Source organism: Pinus tabuliformis, chromosome Q (genome assembly GCF_031772625.1).
Source record: "Pinus tabuliformis cultivar Carrire ecotype Pingquan chromosome Q, CPIR1, whole genome shotgun sequence".
In the NCBI taxonomy this organism is placed as follows: domain Eukaryota; kingdom Viridiplantae; phylum Streptophyta; class Pinopsida; order Pinales; family Pinaceae; genus Pinus; species Pinus tabuliformis.
The window spans coordinates 551706075-551725188 of record NC_142296.1 but is presented as its reverse complement, the minus strand read 5'-3'; positions in this window follow the sequence as shown (position 1 = coordinate 551725188).

Here is a 19114-nt window from a genome sequence, read left to right as displayed (position 1 = left end):
GGAAAGGATCCTAAAGTACAAATTGTTGAACCTCCTCCCACTTCAAAAGAAATTGATGAAATCTTTGAGAGATTGCAAAAGGGAGTCTATGAGGAACCTCAAGAGAGGGATTTATATTTTAACAATGTTGAGGTAAGAGCTACCTCTTCACACTCAATTTCCAAATATAGAAAAGAGGAAGAAAGAGAGTTGCACCTCAAGAGAATCAAAGAGCTAATAGAGGAGTTGGAGGATAGAAAAATTCTAGAAAAAAATTTGGAAAAGGAAAATAAAATGTATAAGGAAAAAAAAAATTACTGAAGATAATAAAGAGTTGACCAAGAAGGTTAAAAAACTTGAAACTAAAAACTCCCTCATAGCTAAACAGACTTACAGATGGCTGAAAGAGAAAAACACATGGCAATATAAGTATGAAAGGCAGAAAGTCAAGACCACCATTTACAAGGAATGGAAGTGTGAAGACATTGATTATATTTTATAGGCTGCACAAGCAGAGGCTTTAGGATCAAGTTCAGTAGAGACAAAAACACTGAAAAGGTCAAAAATAAGAAAGCAAGCATGAGGACATGCTTGCACATCAGCGAGGGGGAGATGTTGGCCCTCATATTCTATCAAATTTTTCTGATTAAAATACACTTACTTTCCATAATTTTCAACCATATACCATCCATATACACCTCATTTTGACCAATTTATGCATATTCAGGTATATAAATTATGCTTTTCAAGTTTTAGATATTTTTGCAAAAATTGGGTTTTTAGTGTATTTTTGGACATGACTAAAAGTTCTCGTAATGGCTCCATTGAAGTCATACTTGCAGGACACCTAGGCACGAGCTGAGCATAGATATGGAAAGATTGGGAACCAAGGATGGACGTGTACCTATTGGTTTGGTCAAACTGAGCTAAAACATGCCCAGTCAACTCTGGTCAAACATGACCTACTGTTCAGAAAATCCCTAGGAAATAGGCCAAATTTAGTATTTTTTGGGATTTTCCAAATTTTGTGGGACTGAATGGATGGATTTGACCAAGATAGATGGGATTGGGATACATAGGACTATTAGAGACATTTATTCAAGTTTTTTTTATTATTTCTCTATTTAAGCCAAGACTATTGAAGGCTAATGTATGTAGAATTTTATGTAATTTGATTTTGAGACTCTTTGATGACTGGAAGTTGGTTGAAGAACTTGTTTCATTTCATTTATTGTTCATGATTGAGTGAATAATTAAGTTTTATGTAGCTGATATCTCTTCAAGTGTGCAAGGCAAGGGTGGAGGCCCCCCACACCAAGCTAAGTGCACTTCTTGGTTAATTTAGCATAATTTTCATAAACTATTTTTTTCTTCAGATTTTTTTAGATGTATGAAGATTTATTTTGATTGTTGAATGAATATTGATTTAATTCTAATCTTCATATGAAGGGACAAACAAGAATTCAAGTTAAATTCTCCTTCTATTTGATTATGAGCTATAATTGAAATTCATTCTTATTTCCTTGTTGAGTTATTTATGAATTCTAGTTTAAATGCAATAGTAACAATGATGAAATAAGATTGTAAGGAAAGACAATCTGGACCTCCTTAGTTAGCAGCCACTTCTCTCTACATGTTATGCATCATAAACTATTGTTAATTAGTTAACTTTTGTTTCTCTTCATGAAAGTAATATTGTAGTAAAGGACAACTTGGATCTCCTTAGTTAGGAGCCTCTTTCCTCATTTAATGAATATTGAATCAGAAACTATTAAGTTAGATTTTATATTTGTAATATGCACTTCCATCTATCTTTATATTTCATCTTCTAAAATTGACTGCAACTAAAATCCTTATACTTTGGACATGCTTCTAAGCTTACAAGCCCGAATTGATGATTAAATACTTGTGTTAATTTGCATAGTAAATTGACCAAACAAAAGTTACATCCATCACCCAGCAGCGCAACAGATTGGCTTAGACACCACAGTCAGCCAGTACATGTCAGCAATGTCATGTTGAGTTGTTTCATGAGTTGTCTTGACCACATCACCATTATGGGCCATATCTGTTGTAACTGAATGTAATGTAAAGTGAAGTCTGATGGATTCACACAAGAAGTCGAAGAATCATGTAAGTTGAAAAGTCATTGGAAGTTGAACAATCATGAGGGTAGTCCAATAGTCACAAGGGTCAAGCATCACCCTTGGCAATATATACCCCTCCCATTGTATGAGAAAGGAATTTTCACCTTGGCTCCTCCCACATAGCCTTGAGAGACTATAGTCTATTCTTTGAGGAGCAAGGAGTGGCTCCAATGTCCCACTACTGGGACTAATGATGTATGGTGTACATATGTGTCTTGGGACTTTTTCTTAACTCAAAAGCCTATTAAGTCTAACAGATTTTCACACATGTTTTGTAGATGTTTGTAAGACTACTTTTTGAACATTTGTAATGCATGTTTTCTTAACTTGTACTAAGATAGTTGAAATACTTTGGTTATTTTAGTACTTATAATGTTGAAGATGTGTTGTATTATTTATCATTGTTGTCTCATTCATGTGGACTACTTCACTGGACATTAGACAGACCGTTCTTTTTTATTGGTTATAATGATTGTCACCTCCGTGTGGACTATTTTGTTGGATGGTGTACGTGTTTTTCCCTTGCACTTTGGTTTTAATGACTTCCGTATCCGCTGTGGACTACTCCGTTGGATGTTGGACAGACCATTGTTGGTTCACGTGTGTCTCTCCCTGGGTGGCACTACTACCTCTCATCTAGAGACTCACTTTACTCTCTCCCCTTACAGTAAGAAAACCTGGACACAAGTTACATTACACACTCACTAGGTACACTCACCACGCTTTTTGAAGATACAATCATAACACTTCATGTGCTGAACAACAAGAGCTAAGGAAAATCTATAAGATAATTACAACTGAACCATCGTACTGAATGGGACTCCTACACCAAACGGTGTGAGGTCTAGTTGGGACTTCATACCGGGGAGATCCCCTGAATGTTGCTGGGTTCAACACCGTCAACACAATACTAGTGCTCGTAAATTTTTGGCGTTGTTGTCAAGGAAGGATTAAAAGAAAGCACTCTCTTGTTCTTAGAATGATTCCTTATTTCTTTTATGCTTTCTTATTTTCTACAAAAACAAAAAAATTACATTAGGCATCTTTCATTTCAAAAACCGAAAATTTCATTGCAATAACATTCTCATTCAAAATATTTTATAAAAATAAAACCAAAAATTTATTCAATACCATAAACCCCCCACTTGATCATGTGGTGTAGTAAGAACCACATCTCCATCCATTATTGCAGGTAAAATAAGAAGAGTTGGTTGAGAATTTAAAAGGAGGCATGGAGAAGCTCTACTTTGTCAACTCATATCAGCAAGATATGAACTACCCCTCCTCTTTCAATACAAGCTATAATGCACAATTTTAACCTTAGTATCCACCTAGCACCTCACCTTGGTCTATCCCCACTGCATGGTATTATCCTTCCCAATGGGGTGATCCATATTTCCCTCAATATTCATGGTCTTATCCTCCCCAACCTGTCATTCCTCCTTTTCATCCATATCAACACCAACCTCCTCAATGGGGTGATCCATATTTCCCTCAACATCCTCAGTATCCTCAATTCCAATATCAATACCATCCACCTCCACCACAACCACAGCCTCAACCACAACCATCTCAAAGACCCACTCCTACTCAACTACATGTGCAACCATTTTCGAACCCAAATAATAAAGTAACTCAACCCACTTACAATACTAAGGTACAAAATTTCTAAACAACCCCTCTTGATCCAAATTATATTCATCTTAGAATGGGAAGAGTATTGCAAAGAAGAGATTCTCTTGTTATCATTGAAGAACAACATCCAAAAGAAGACAATTCAGAGGAGACTAAATAATCATTGACCACATTTGATGGAGATAAACCATTGGAGCTTAAGATTGAATAATTTATATTATGCTTATCATAAGATCATATATTTATTCAAGAGACTAATCAACAAAAAATAGAAGATATGAATCACATGACAAAAGAGGTCATAGAGAGTGATACAAATGAGAAAGTGAACCAAGGGCATCACAACTATCTTGAAAATTGGTTCCAAGCAATCATTAAGCTAACACACCACACTCCTCTTCAGTAGTTCTTGATATCATCTTAATCAAGGAAGTTGATCTCTCATATTCTAGTATATATCAAAGAATATATTTCAAACCTTCAAATGATTTTATTTGTCATCCTAGTACATACATGGCTCCATTGAAAGTATTCCTATACTTGAAATAGATTATTTTTTTCCAAGTAGTAGGATAGAAAAAAGAAATTAAAAATGGAAAAAGAGAAAAAAGAAAAGAAGAGGAAAAAATCAAATCTCAAGTGAAAACCTTTTTTGAGGTGTTTGAGATTGGTTCACTGATTGAAAACCTCCACAAGGTGGTCAGTTGATTGAAAAAGGAGAAAAAATAAAAGAAATAAGATCCTAGGTGAAAACTTCCTCTGAGGCACCTAGGCAAACCTATTGGTTGAAAACCTCATTAAGGCAGTCAATAGGCTTAGAAAAAAGAGAAAAGAAATGAAAAAAATGAAAAGAAAAAAGAACCTTTGCTCCAGGTATATCTCTTTGTTGTATGCATATTCTCTCCAACCTATGCAAGAAATAACAATAGGTTAGCACCATAAGAAGAAGTTGATAAAAAAATAAAGCATCTAGTCAAGCACAATCAAAATTGAGTTTATCACCACCTTTATCAAGATGCTCCAACAGGGCCAAGGTCAGGTCAATCCATCACTCTCATCCATTTTCAATCTTCACCCATCATTCCCAAGCCTTTCCCATTCATTTTTCTCATTATCTGGAGCTACTAAAGGAAAGTTTTGTGCTACTACAGGATATTCCAAAATTGCAAAAGAATACAGGGCATAAATTGTATTGACCTGTTGACAATGTTGCCCGCCAACATTCAAGGGGATATCCTCAGTGAGAAGTCCCAACTAGATCTCAAACCATTTTGAGTAGGAATCCCAGTAGTGGTTGGTAATGTAGCACCTTGACTGCAGTAGCACGCAGAGATAAGTGTGATGACTTTGGTCAGAAGCAAGTGTGTGACCTCGTAGCGAGTCAAGTGAGATGCATGGCGATTCTAACACACAGAGGGGAAAAGGAATTTTGTCCCTTAGATTCTTGTAATAGTACGTAACCTGAAAGGAACACATGAGCAGAATGACATCACAAGCTGGAAAGCAGAATAGTCCACAAAACAAAGTGACGGATTAATCCAACAACATGCATTCAACAAGATTCATACAATTGCATACAAAGTAGCTCATAAGAAAATGTGTAATTTAAACAATATACATTGCTAAAGCAACCAGAATAGTCCGACTACAATAACAATCTATGCATGAAAATGTGTTGGCTCAATTATATTATTATAAGTGAAAGTTCAATCCATACATACACCATTGATAGCCACTAGCCCAAATAGTGGAACATTACAGTCAAGAACACCCGCTCCTCCATAGAAGTATACTTGCTCTACGCTTTGGAGAAGCCAAGGCTCGTCACAATACTCCCAATACTTCTCTAAGCCTAAGCCTAGCCAAACTCTTGGCTCCCAAAAGCCTATTCTATGAGTTATGAGGTTCTATTTATAACAAAGGGTGGGGTGATCCTTGACATTCCCCTTTGTGACTCTTTGACTACCCACACGACTCTTCAAATTCTTTACAAATAACTCATGTCATTACATAGTGACTTTTCACATTCCACTAATGACACTGGAATTTCACCTACAACATATTTACAAACACAAGACAAACACTATGACTCAGAAGTTTGGGGAAATACCAACTCGGCAACCTCCACTTGATGCTTCTCGGTGATGTCCTCGTACCAAGATTGGTACTATGTTACTGTGTCCATAAACTGCTTGATTATCTATTTTTGGTAGCATTCTCTTGCATCCATAGATTCTGGGTATATGGTCTTGGAACCCTTGTCCAACTTATCCTAAAGCATGTGCATCATGGTGTTGACTATGACAGGACCACCAATGTACCTATGTAATTTTTCTGCGCTCAACGCAAAGTCATCATTGGTGGCCTCTCACCTTAGCTTCTCCATGTACCTGTCGATATATAGTCAGACTTGGTGTTGAGCCCCAAATTTGCATCTTTCCTATACACCTTTCTAGACTTTTTCCATTTACCTAGACCTCCTAAGCTATCAACATCATTGCATATTGAGTTAAAAGAGCACATAAAGTGGTTTCCTAACTATGTTTTGTGTCTGCTGTTTGAATTAGATTTTTGCTCATTGAGATGCGGAATCTTGTCACTTTCCGCGTTCAACTTTCCGTAGCCTTTTTGTTAAAGTCTATATTGCAGGTGTCTTCAGGCAAATCGAGCCACATGGGCAAGTTGGAAATGACGTGGACATGGACCAAGTCCTATTGGCTCAGTCGAATTCATCAAAGAAGGCCGTGGTCAAAGGTGGTCAAGTGGTGGTCAAATATAAGAGTCCTACAACAACAGGACTCCGTTTTTCAACACATGAAGACTTGCGTGGCCGTTCCTAGATCTCTGGGGACATATCAACACCTGTGGACTGCTCCATAAGGCGAATCCAACAGCCACCCTCAATAGATTTAATCATCACGGCAGCCATGATGCTAGATCCCTAGACGTTGTTGTTCACGTGTCCTCTGTCAGCGCAGTTTTTAGGAAATTAGTTATGTAAATGTTTGCTATAAATAATGTGTTTCCATACGCATAGTAGTTAGTCTTTGGTAATGTAATTTTGCTGTTAAAAATCCCACTGTGCCGTGACACTATTTCGTTGTTATGACTGCGTTTTGAATATATGAGAAGACTCTGTTTATAAGCACAATTCGTGGTTGATAGCTGTTGCCCGAGGTTGTGCAGAGGGCCCCTGCACACGCCGAGGTTTTGTTTATTGTTGTATAGTTTCATGCTGTGTTTCCTTACGTTCATTATGCCACAGTTATTCACATGTATATATTGCATTTCTTATGGTATTAACGTTTTATTTCTGTCCATAATTTTTCATGCTTTATACTATTGTTAACTGATCAATGTATTTGTTCCAGATTACAGTAGGCAGCCCGGGCATTTGCATATAGTTTTCACAATGACTAATGGCATGGAATCAGTCTTGTCTTTCTGCTGATTTATTTTTCTTAGCTTTTAATTCCAACACTGTTTTGTTTATTTCAAGATTGTTCATTGGTTTTATTAGTTAGATTAGATATTAAATTGCTCATGTCATTATCAATTACCTCCGAAAGCCATAGCGAGACTAATGGTGAGGGATTGAAGCATGAGTGTGTAATTTGATATTAGTTTATTTTTCTGCAAATTAGATATCAGATTACTCAGGTTGTTGATGATTACCTTTGAAAGCCATAGTGAGACTAATGGTGAGGGGTCAGAATATGAACTGATATAATTTGATTTTGGCTTTACTTTACTTGCAATTTTTGGATTTCTTTGAGTACAGTAGCTTAATTCATTTCTTTTGTATTTAGACAGCAGCAGGGATAATGGTTTCATGATCAATAGTTCATTGTTTGTTTAATTAGAATAGTGTCACATTTTCATTTTCTTTTAGGAATTAATTTCATCATTGCATGTTCTAAGATCTTTTGAAGTTTGAAGTTTTGGAAATCATTATAAAGGACATCATTGCCTTGAACATTTATATCCATACTTGTCTTTTAGAATTTCCATCTCACATTAGGAAAACAACGAAGATAAACCCAAAAATAAAATAAAAAAACCAAAAATGACAAAAACTAAGAAATAGGTTATCTTGCACATATAGTGCGCCACACTTCAACAGTTTACGACTCCCGGATTGACAATTAATATAGCAATTTAGGACACTCTAAATTGACCAAACACTTGGTTCTTTTTCTTAGCTTTGGTGAGGGAACCAATTGACAGGATCTTATGCGTTCTTACCATGACATCCAGACTCTTAAACAACCATGCATATGAAGCCTCTATGTTGTTGACAAGCTGGGTGAATTTTTCATAATTCTAGATCAACATTCAGATTCTTGCTTTGTCTAGCTATGCCTATGGCTTCATCTTCTTATTCCAGTAAAGTGGGGATCCCTTGTACCTCATTGTCCACTCTTGCACATGGGTGATAGCAGCATGTATGTCCCTGAGAGTTTGGAAAACCCTTTTTCTCCTCTGCTGAAAGCTATGTAGATGGAAAAACACCTTATTCACGGTGAAAATCCATCATAGATATTCCACATGGTGTCCTCAATATTTGATACTCCAGCAAGTATCGCTTTCCTCATCTCTTCCATTGCGGAACCTAAGGATTGTTCTGCCTTCTGTTTGACTGCTTGCAAGTTCTTTGCCATATGTTCATTCTCTGCTAACAAGAAATTGACATTCAAGCTTGTGGCTCCTACATAAGACATAGTGGAATCGACCATGGTGACTGGATGCTTTCTGACATATGACACTATCACCCTTTCCTTCATAAATGTAGGTGATGCATGATCATATGAAAAATGTTTTCTCTACGCCTATACAATCTTTTGTTGCAACTCATCAAATGATAGATTGTACACATCCATCACTAGATCATCATCAAGGAGTACAACCTCTCCTTGCTCACTCAAGATTGGTTCTGACACTAGAGGTGGCCTTGGGTGCTCTCGGCATGAGGTTAATGTCTTCATTCCATGGCTCCTTCTCTAGCTCCATGTCTGTCTACTCAACTGCTCAATCTGCTGACCCATTTCCTGATCCTGCATTTGTTCACTGTCTACCTTGGTTGTTGGTTGTTCTGACTCCTCAACCTGTATGGGTGTTGTTTACCCTATCATTGCACCTTGCCTTTATTCTTGCTCCTATTTCTTATTTTCTTTTATTTCTCTTCTTCTTATCTCTTGTTCGTCCTTCAGCTTCTTCTCCATCTCCTGCAACTTCAATTCTTCTACCTACAGCCTTTGCTTTTTCTCTTCCTCTACTCTGTTGTCGATGTCCTTTGCTTCCTTTTTCTTCCACTACCAAAGATGCCCGCGTGAAGATTGAATACACTTTTACTCTGAAGCTTTGTTTTCCCTGTATTATGTCAACAACTTACTCTTTCCGTGATCTTGTACTAGATTGTTGCCTTTTACTACTACTTCTGGACTTGCTACCATGTTAGTGTTAACTCATTTTCTATGGACAACTGAGTGTCTGCATATATTGGAAAGTTAACTCACACCTTCTGAATTGCTTCCCTAGTACTACTTCTAGTGTTATTTCTTTAACCAACTTTCTTTGGTGCCATGGTACAATCACTGCTCAATAGAAGTTCTTCACGAGTGTGGTACCTATGGGACATAAAGGACACTCAAGGCAAGCAAACATTAGCTCTTACAAATCTAACTTCACAGTATGATCAAGTAGAAATTAGGGAATCTAATGGGATGGATTACACAATTTTGACCAACAAGGGTGACTAATTGACTGTGGAAACTACACACTACACAATCCCAATAGTCATTATGAAAGCTTGATGACTAGAACTGTCCAATGCATAGTTCAGTCTACGGCAGAGCCTTGGGGAGACTACACATTGTGCAGTCTCAGTGACCAAGCTGGGAGACTAGTTCCTGGAACTTTGTAGTGTGCATTTGGAGCCAGGCCAGGACAACCTCTGCACAATTTCAAAAGCCAAGGTAGAGGCCTTGAGCTGCCAGATTGTGCAATGCATGCAAGTGAATGTGAGATCCAGGCAAGGGGAGCCCAGGTCTACCTAAGGGGACTATGAAATCAATCAGATATAAAGGATGGTGTGAAGCTGAGTGCAAATTTTATTGAGTGATGATGCATTCAAGTAAAACAAGTGCAGGGATCAATCAAACAGAAGGAGAATGAAGCATGTGGAGAGAGTCACCGCAACGACGACCATTAGTGCAAAAACAAGGTAATGCATGCGACACTTGGGAAAGGCAATGAAAAACTTGAAACAACACTTCTACAAGCTAAAACAAGTTAAAACACTAGTAGTCGGTCAACAAAACAAGTGAAACAACAGTCTCACAACCTAAACAAGCAAAAAGCAACAGAAAATGTGGCAACAGACAATAAAAGAAAACTTGCCCAGAAAAGTGACAACGATGCTTTGAAGGTTCCTTGATATCCTCAGGCATGCTAGAGCTCAATGATTGAGTATACAAATGAGCTCTAGAGGCATATATTACAATGAAATTATGAATTGAGAAAAATTGGAGTTCTAAGGGTAACATTATGCCACCTTCAGAAAACTAATAATAGATCCCTACTTCCTAGGGATTCTTTTTTCTTTTTTTGGGAAAAGTTACCATGCATTTCCCAGAGAGATTGCGTAGTTTTGGGAAGGTCTATGCAACCTTCTGGCTTATGCACTGAGCAACTTCTACATACAAATACTTCTACACAATTTCTAGGTTGAGTGGCTATGGGTTTCCTCTCATTCTCTACGCAGTTTCCTAGCTGAAGGTTGGTTGTCAACTGGCTTTGTGCAGTTCTGGAGCTAAAGGCTCACTGCTGGCTTGGACTGTGCAATTCCTGAGAACAAGGCCAGTTCCCCTCAAGGATTGTGCATTTCACTAAGGCAAGCCCCGAACCAGGTTGAAACTAAGTCAAGAGATCGGCTTGCAGTTTATATAGTAAAGAAAGTAAGAAAACACAAGCCAACATGAAAAATATAAAGCTCAATGAAATCACAAGTACCTAGGTCAGCATGAGATGAGCTTCTGTGATTTTAGGAGGAAGGATCCAAAACGAAGCATAGGAAAAATTTTGGAGGTGGTTGTAGCCACTGCAACATTACCATATCTCGCAAACCATCCATCCATTGGTCAAATTTTTTTACATGGAGAGGCCTAAGGATGATGGTAATGTGCTAAAAAAATTTAGCAAATTCCAATGTACATTTTTCGAAAATTTGCCTGCATCACCTACATCCATTTCTCGTTTTTCTCATGATTCGTGCATCAATTGGCGAAGATTTTTTATGGGTATATGCATAAGGATGATGATAACATGCTAAAAAAATTTCATGCTAATTAAATATATCATTTGAGATATATTGGCTAAACAATTATGCTACATGAAAGTTACACGCTACTATAGGGAAATTAATGTATTGTTACAGGAAACTACATAGCAAATGAGAAGGTTATAAGACTAAGTTTTTTTAATTTCTAAGAAAGGGAGGAAATTCTTAAGACTCCATACAACTGATACACCTCACTAGCACCTCCAAATTCTTTCCATTTTTCCACGTTTTCACCAAAAAATCCAAATTTTCCCTTCATTTTCACCTGTCAAAGCAAAAACATGTTTGCCCATCACTATTAGCATCCCCCTCATGAATTATAGAAATTTTCCAAGGGCTCCAACACAAAAAATCATTGAGTCTAAGGGGCCTTTATGACTGCTACAGGAAAGCACATAGTCTTGTAGTAGCATCCAAAAACCCTACAAAAGAAGCCTGTGCCAACACTACAAAAGTATAATGAAGTTTACCATATTCGAGAAGGAAAAACATGACCCTGAGAACCTACAAGACCCTCTATAGGCTGCTACAAGATCACCAACCATCTAGAAGCAACAACATGCAACTCATTGTTCGGTCATGTTCAAAAGCAGAGTATCTGATATCATGATGTAGTTTTCCAAGAGGCTCTAAGGCACCATCAAGCTGTCCCATAGTGATACGGGTGCAAAAATATTCCAACAACATTCAAAGGGGGTTAGCATAGTCAAATAAATTTAGCATCAAAATTCACCTTCAAGCACTTTCATTCAAACCTCTGTGTCCATTCCACCTATTTTTTAACCCTTTCTTCCATATCATTACCTTGTTCCTCTCACTTGTTTTAATCAATATCCTAAAATGCTACAGGAAAGTCCCCGTATTACTACAGGAAATTGATAAGCATGTAAAGAGGGATAATATTAGAAGTTTTTCACATGAGGACAAGGGAGGGAGACCATGAGAGCCCTAACATCTATCCACTCCATCGGATTTTTATTTTCCACCTTTATTCCTCTCATGATGCATCAAAAACTTCATCCTTCACCTACTCCACCCATTTCCACCACAAGGAGACTCTTTATCCACCATCAGTAGCCTCCCCATGAATTATCAAGATTTTTGTAAGCATCAATCAAAGAAAATTGGAAGACACACAGTCCTGTAATAGCATGCATAAACCTTACAAGATCCAAATTAACACATTAGACTAAGAATTTTGAATAGCACAAAGCTTCAAGATATTCCAACAACAAAATTGAGCAGCTACAGGATTCCCTGTAGACTACTATAGGACAGTTGATCATTAAATTTATCAGCAACATCTTATTGGTCAATGCACTTGTACTATGATAACTTGTTTTCGCTGCTACAACACATGTTAAAAATATGCAACTGTGTTCAAATTCCACTTTGAACAACTCACCTAAAGGATATAATTACTTCATTGAATTCCTCTTTTCAAGAGGACCAAAATCGACCTAAGGATAACTCAAATCAGATAAGGGAAAGTGTACGCATGAAAAAAAGCCCACATGTGCATATTTGATAAGGTCGGCCCTAAAGAAAAGTGGACCACCTTGAAAGGTTATAAATAAAAGTTCCCTCTAACTCATTTGGACACAATCATGAGACACTCTTCTATCTTGTTCTTTTTTCTTACACAGGTCTAAGGTTCGTTCGTGGAAGAATAGGTTCACTCTAAAGTAAAATTGCAGGGTCTGAAGCTAGCATTTCAGATCTAGGGTTTTGAGCCATAGTCGTAGGCACAACATAGGAAGGTTTCAAATGCAGTCGCTCCCACAGAAGCTCATGAGCGTGACTGGAGTCTTCTAGTCACACAAACATATCACTATGCATGTGACCAAGGATTAAGGTTTCATAATCACAATCGCACACTCGCCTAAGACCATATCTTACCCAAGTCACTCTCATGTCAGGCTTAAGGGAATGATTGGGTTTCTATAGTCACTTGCATAACATCTCGAAGGGTGCGACTAAGACTCTGAGATATATCTTGGCATATCTGACCATATTCGCTCACTTACAGTACTTCATAGAGTGACCACGAAGCCATAGTCGCTCAGATGACTCATCCTCCATGCATCCGGGACCTAAAAGATGAAATCTCATCCTTCCAAAGATTTCGCTCAGTGACCAAAATTTTTGGGAGTTGACCGCAAACTGTGACAGTTCATTACAGTCCTCAAAATCAGATTTTTGGGTATAAGCATTGTTGGGTTCATTTCATAGATGTTGTAGTTATTTAGTTGGATAGTTGCATAGATGAAGATATGGATCATTGTACTCTCTTTTGCTAAATCATTTGATGATGATCTAATAAGAAGAATAATTTGAAATGGTTTTCCCCATGGTGGGTTTTTCCTGGTCTTCGACCAATCCTAGTGTCTCTATGTGTGAATGATTTTCTTCTATTGTTCCTTTATGTTACACTGCATTGATGATGGTGATATTTTTATTTCTATATAGTTGCATATGCTGCTGAATAATGATGTAAATCTGAATAATTTTATGATGTTATGGGGTGAATTTAATGTGTTAATGAATAAATGCAATTATCAAAGCAAAGAACAATATATACCTATAAAAAAATAACATTGTATCAAAGTTGAGCTAAATAAAAGCCATGGAGATCACCCCTTATGAAGACACCATTGATGGAAGCAAGGAGAGGATGGTGGAGACCTAAAGGAATTATAGGTTTTGAAGAAAACCTTAGGAAATTTGTGTATTAGGGTTTGATGTATATTATGAGGTTAGTTTTGAGAGAAACCCTAGCATGGTCAATGTGAAGATTCTCAAGCCCTTGTGACAGATTTGATGCAGACCTATATGGGATGGTTTCTAGTAAGGCCTGGTTTTAATAAATTTGATTGAAATAATGAAGGCATTAAGTGGACTATGGACAATGATAACTCTTTAACTTTGGTTCAAGAGGGAGATGATCACTTATTGATCCAGGTGGCTCTAGAAATAGAAGTGGCCTTGAAAAAAATCAAAAATTGAAGTCATCAAATGGAAAGTAAATAAGACAAGGTCATATTTCTTGTCATCTCGATTCCAATGGTGCAAATGACACTCAAATCCAAGTTCGTATGCTCAATATATAGCCGATCAAAGCTTTGGCTAAAGTAGGCCAAGTGGCAACCACTAACGAGGAAACAATTTGGTGAAGGAACTAAACACGTAAAACGATAGTTGGAAAGGGTGAATTTGTTGCCTCTTTAATTCGCCCAGTGACCCTTAAAAACCGGACCCAGAATTTTAACAGTTATTACTATAAAAATAAAAAATATATAAATTTTGGGGTGGCAGGCCATCACCCTCGCCACCCCCCAACGACATTGTACGTATATATATATATATATATATATATATATATATATATATATATATATATATATATATATATATATATATATATATGGGTCGAGCCACTAGAGACCCGAACCTGCCCATACACCTGGCAACTACACATATTAGGAGGTCAATGGGGTTTGAATTCGCTCGGACCATGTGGGTTGTGGCCCAGAAAATAAACAGTGCTAATGAAAATTCAAAAAACTTCCAACAACCAAATAACACGGCTGACCATTTTTAAGAAAACAACAATACATATATGGGCACATCAAGTTTTGAACCCAACTTTCCCCCACCATAGCCGCCTTTGCCAGTAGCTTGGACCACTTGTAATATATAAACCTCAACATTTGCCCATCTGAGGGGAAGCATGGTGGACTAAGGAGAGGAAAATGAGTTTTTGATGCTGGAACTGTCCCCAATCAGGCATGAAAACCAATAAAGATTCTAAAGGAATCTTGGGAGAATATTCTTTCAAGGAATCTTTAGGGAATCTAAAGATTCCCTGGAGCTCCAGAGGTCACTTGCTTGGAATATGGTGAAGTTTATAGTCGTTTGACACAATTTTGCACCTCAAATCCAATGGTGATGTTTGTTTCTGCATCTGAAATTTTAATTTTCCATCCATGACAGAAAATGGAGGTATAAGGGTCATTTATGGAAAGTTCATTGTAATTCATTTTTGTTGCCATTTAATGAAAGAGGCCTCCCCACTTTGAGTAGGGCCCCGAGATGTAGCCCACATTGGGTGAACCACGTAATCAAATCATTTGTGTGCCTTTGATCTCATGGTTTCTTTATGATTTCCACTTCTTTTTCATGTGTTTAAGTTAATTGCTTACATGTTCTTTTATATGCAATTATATATGCATCATTGAAGTTAAAAGATGTGGATCAATTTGGTATCAAAGAAGGTCTTCTTGATCTGAGTTTCATGAGTGAATGTTATCTAAGAACAAGCTACAAAGAAGAGAAGGAAAACTCAAATCCTTTGATCTCGAAGCGAGGCGTGCACCACAAAGATGGAACATGGCATATGAGGAAGCTCGAATGGAGGAAGAGAGAAATTATCGCAAGATCTTATTCACCATGGCATAGAAAGTTGACAAGTTGTTTGCAGAATATGAGAAGACAATCAAGCCTGAGAAGAAAGAACCAAAAGACCATGCATTGGTAAATCATGAAGGTGGAAGAGGAGGGCCTCCTGAATTGCCCTCTCCATCTTCTAGTGACAATTCTTCTTCTTCTTCTTCTTGTCACTCTAACAAGAATCATAGGAATACATCTAAGAAACCATTTTTTAAGCTAGATGTAAAGTTTGATTTGGCCACATATAATGGATAATGTAATGTAGAGAAACTAAACAATTGGATTAGACAGATCGAGGAAGATGAGACCAAGATCCAATTAGAATCTCTTCGGCTGAGTGGCACTACTCTTGTTTGGTGGGAGAGAAAGTTGTAGAAAGGCAACAAAAATTTGGGTAATCTCCTTTCTTCTTGGTCCAATTTTCTTTATGCATTAAAAGATCAATTTTATCCTTTGGGTTATTGACAAAAGGCTTTAATGGAATGGCAATTTTTTAGATAAGGAAAGGGCTAAAATGTACAAAGCTTCATAGAAGAGTTTAAAAAACAAGCATTGAATTTTGGAATTTCACTTGATTCACCTGAAACTGTAACAAAGTATATTGGTGGTTTATATAGTTACATTAGGCATTCTTTGTTGTTATTTGAGCCCACTACTATTGATGCGACCAGTGTGAAAGCCATTAACCTTAAAAGTAGGGGAAAGAATGATAAAGAGGAGTAACCAAAGAAATCATGTTTCAAACCTCTTAATGGAAAGTTCAAAGGAAAAAGCAAGGGAAAGGACAAGAAGGCAGCTAAAACCAAGAAGGATGAAGGAGCAAAGCCATCTTGCACACATTGCAAGAAGGAAGGCCATGATGATGAAAATTGTTGGAACTTGTATCTGGGTTGAAACTAAAGAGATTTGGTTGGAATAACAAGCAAAAGATTGTGACAACCATGCAATAGGACCTTGGATATGATTTTGGTGATGAGACATAGATCATAGCAGTGGGCATACAAGGTATTATTTCTCTTCATGCTAACGAAAATTATGAATTGCATGTAAGTACAAGTTCTTCAAATGAGTCTCTTGTTAATGAACGAAAGAGGACTGAATTGTCCACATTAGAGCCATAATGAAATATACTAAAGTGGAAACCTTGTTTGATCCGGGCTCACAAGAAAATTTGATTTCAGAATCCTTAGTTAAGAAGTTAGGATTAGAGACCAAGCCTCATGTGAAACCCTACCCTCTTGGTTGGGTGCATGATAAATCCATATTACATGTAACCAGACAGTGTAGAAATAAATTTGTGATTGCACCCAAACTGGTATATGGGGTTGATCTTGATGTTGTATCCTTGGATATCTATGGTATTGTATTGGGGAGTCCATATTTGTATGACAAGAAAGAAGTTTTCTTTCGCTATGAAAACAAGTATCATCTCATGAAAGATGAGGTGGAATTCATTGTTATATCTCATCGTGACAAATTCAGTGCGAGTCTTATAAGTGCAGGTCAAATGAAGAGATTGATCAATTCCAACAAATGGTTCATTCTCATGGTTGTGAGAGAAAAAGATGCAGAGGCGTCTAAAGCTTTCCAAGGTTGTGATCCCACTCATAAAAGGAATTGTATGAAATTGTTTCTAACTATATGGGTATTTTAAGGAACCAAGTGGGTTGCCTCCAATGCGTGAGATCCAACTTGAGATTCACTTGCAGCAGGATGCTTCTTTACCCAACATTGGAATGTATAGGTTGTTAGCCATTGAAATGGAGGAGGTAAAGAAGCAGGTGCAGGAATTCTTGGAACAAGGGGTCATAAGGAAAAGTTCTTCTCCATGTGGTTCACCTATTGTGTTGGTGCCAAAGAAGGACAACACATGGAGGATCTGTGTGGACTAGAGGCCACTCAAAAAAATAATGGTGAAGAATTAGTACCCTCTCCCTCGCATAGATGATTTATTAGATCAATTGAAAAATGTTGACTATTTCACAAAACTGGACTTGCGCAGTGGCTATCATCAGGTTAGGATTGTAGAACAGGATGTATGGAATACTACGTTCAAAACCAAGCAGGGGTTGTTTGAATGTTTGGTGATGCCATTTAGACTATGTAATGCTCCGACCACATTCATCAGGGTGATGAATGATATTTTTAGACCTTTTCTTGATGATTTTGTTCTTGTGTATCTTGATGACATTCTTGTTTTCAGTACGACATGGGAAGATCATGTGATTCATGTTAAAATGGTGCTTGATGTTTTGCAAAAAGAAAATTTGTATGTAAAAATGTCTAAGTGTGAATTTGGTAAGACCTTCTTAGTTAACTTGGGTCAAACTATCGCAAGTGGACAATTAAAAATAGATCCTTCTAAAATTGAATGTGAATGTAAAGTGGCCTAAACCCACCAACATTACATAGGTTCATAGCTTTTGGGTGCAGTAAAATACGGGAGAAGGTTCAGTGCCAAATTCTTTGTTATTGCATCCCCCTTACATTATGGGAATTTTTAGGTCTAAAATGGGCTCCTAGGGAATATTATAAAATAACATTGGAAATAATAAAATAAGATTAGATTACATCATAAAATTTTATAGGGAAAAAAGAAAAACTACTTTTCAACTCGTATTTTCAACTTCTCTCCCTATGTGTTTACTCAAATTTCAAACGAAAACACTCGTTGGATGCAAAATTTGATTCTTCATCCAAGGATTACCCATGTTGCATACTTGCGATGGACCCTACTACACAAAAAATGAGAAATACATGAAAAATGTGATTACAATCACGTGTTTTCATGTATTTCTCATTTTTCGTGTAGCATGTCCATCGAAAATATGCAACATGGGTACTCCTTGGATGAGGAATTAAATTTTTCATCCAACGAATACTCCGGCTCGAAATTTGACTAAAACCTTAGGGAGATAAGTTGAATATACGAGTTGAAAAAGTAGTTTTATTATTTTTTTTATATTTTTACCTTTTTACTCCAAAAATGGTGAATCATCCCCTATGGTTGACATCATCATATTTAATCTTATTAGTTCTTATAAAGTTTATTTTGGTTGTACATTTTTCTTATGAGGTCCATTTTAGACCTCAAAATTTCCGTAATGGATGCATTGATGAGTGTGAAGCAAACCTTTCAGTGGGAGGAATGTAGTAGAAAGCCTTTGGTACACTGAAAGAGAAGATCAATATCGCATCAATTTTGGCCTTACCTAACCTCCAACAGCCTTTTAAGATTGATATAGATGCCAATCGACACGTCATGGGAGCAGTATTGATGCAGCAAAGGAAACTTGTGTGTTAACCATTCAAAGACATTCTCCCAAGTTGTTGTGAATTATCCCACATATGACAAGGAGTTGTATGCCTTGGTTCAAAGAGTGAAGAAGTGGAAGCACTATTTGATCGACAAGGAGACCATCATTCACACATATCACCAGCTCTTGCAGTACTTCTAGTCGCAAACCAAGCTTCAACAAGCACGTCATTTCAGATGGGTGGGATTCCTCCAGTAGTTTCACTTGGTAATAAAATACAAGAAGGGAACCAGTAACAAAGTGGTAGA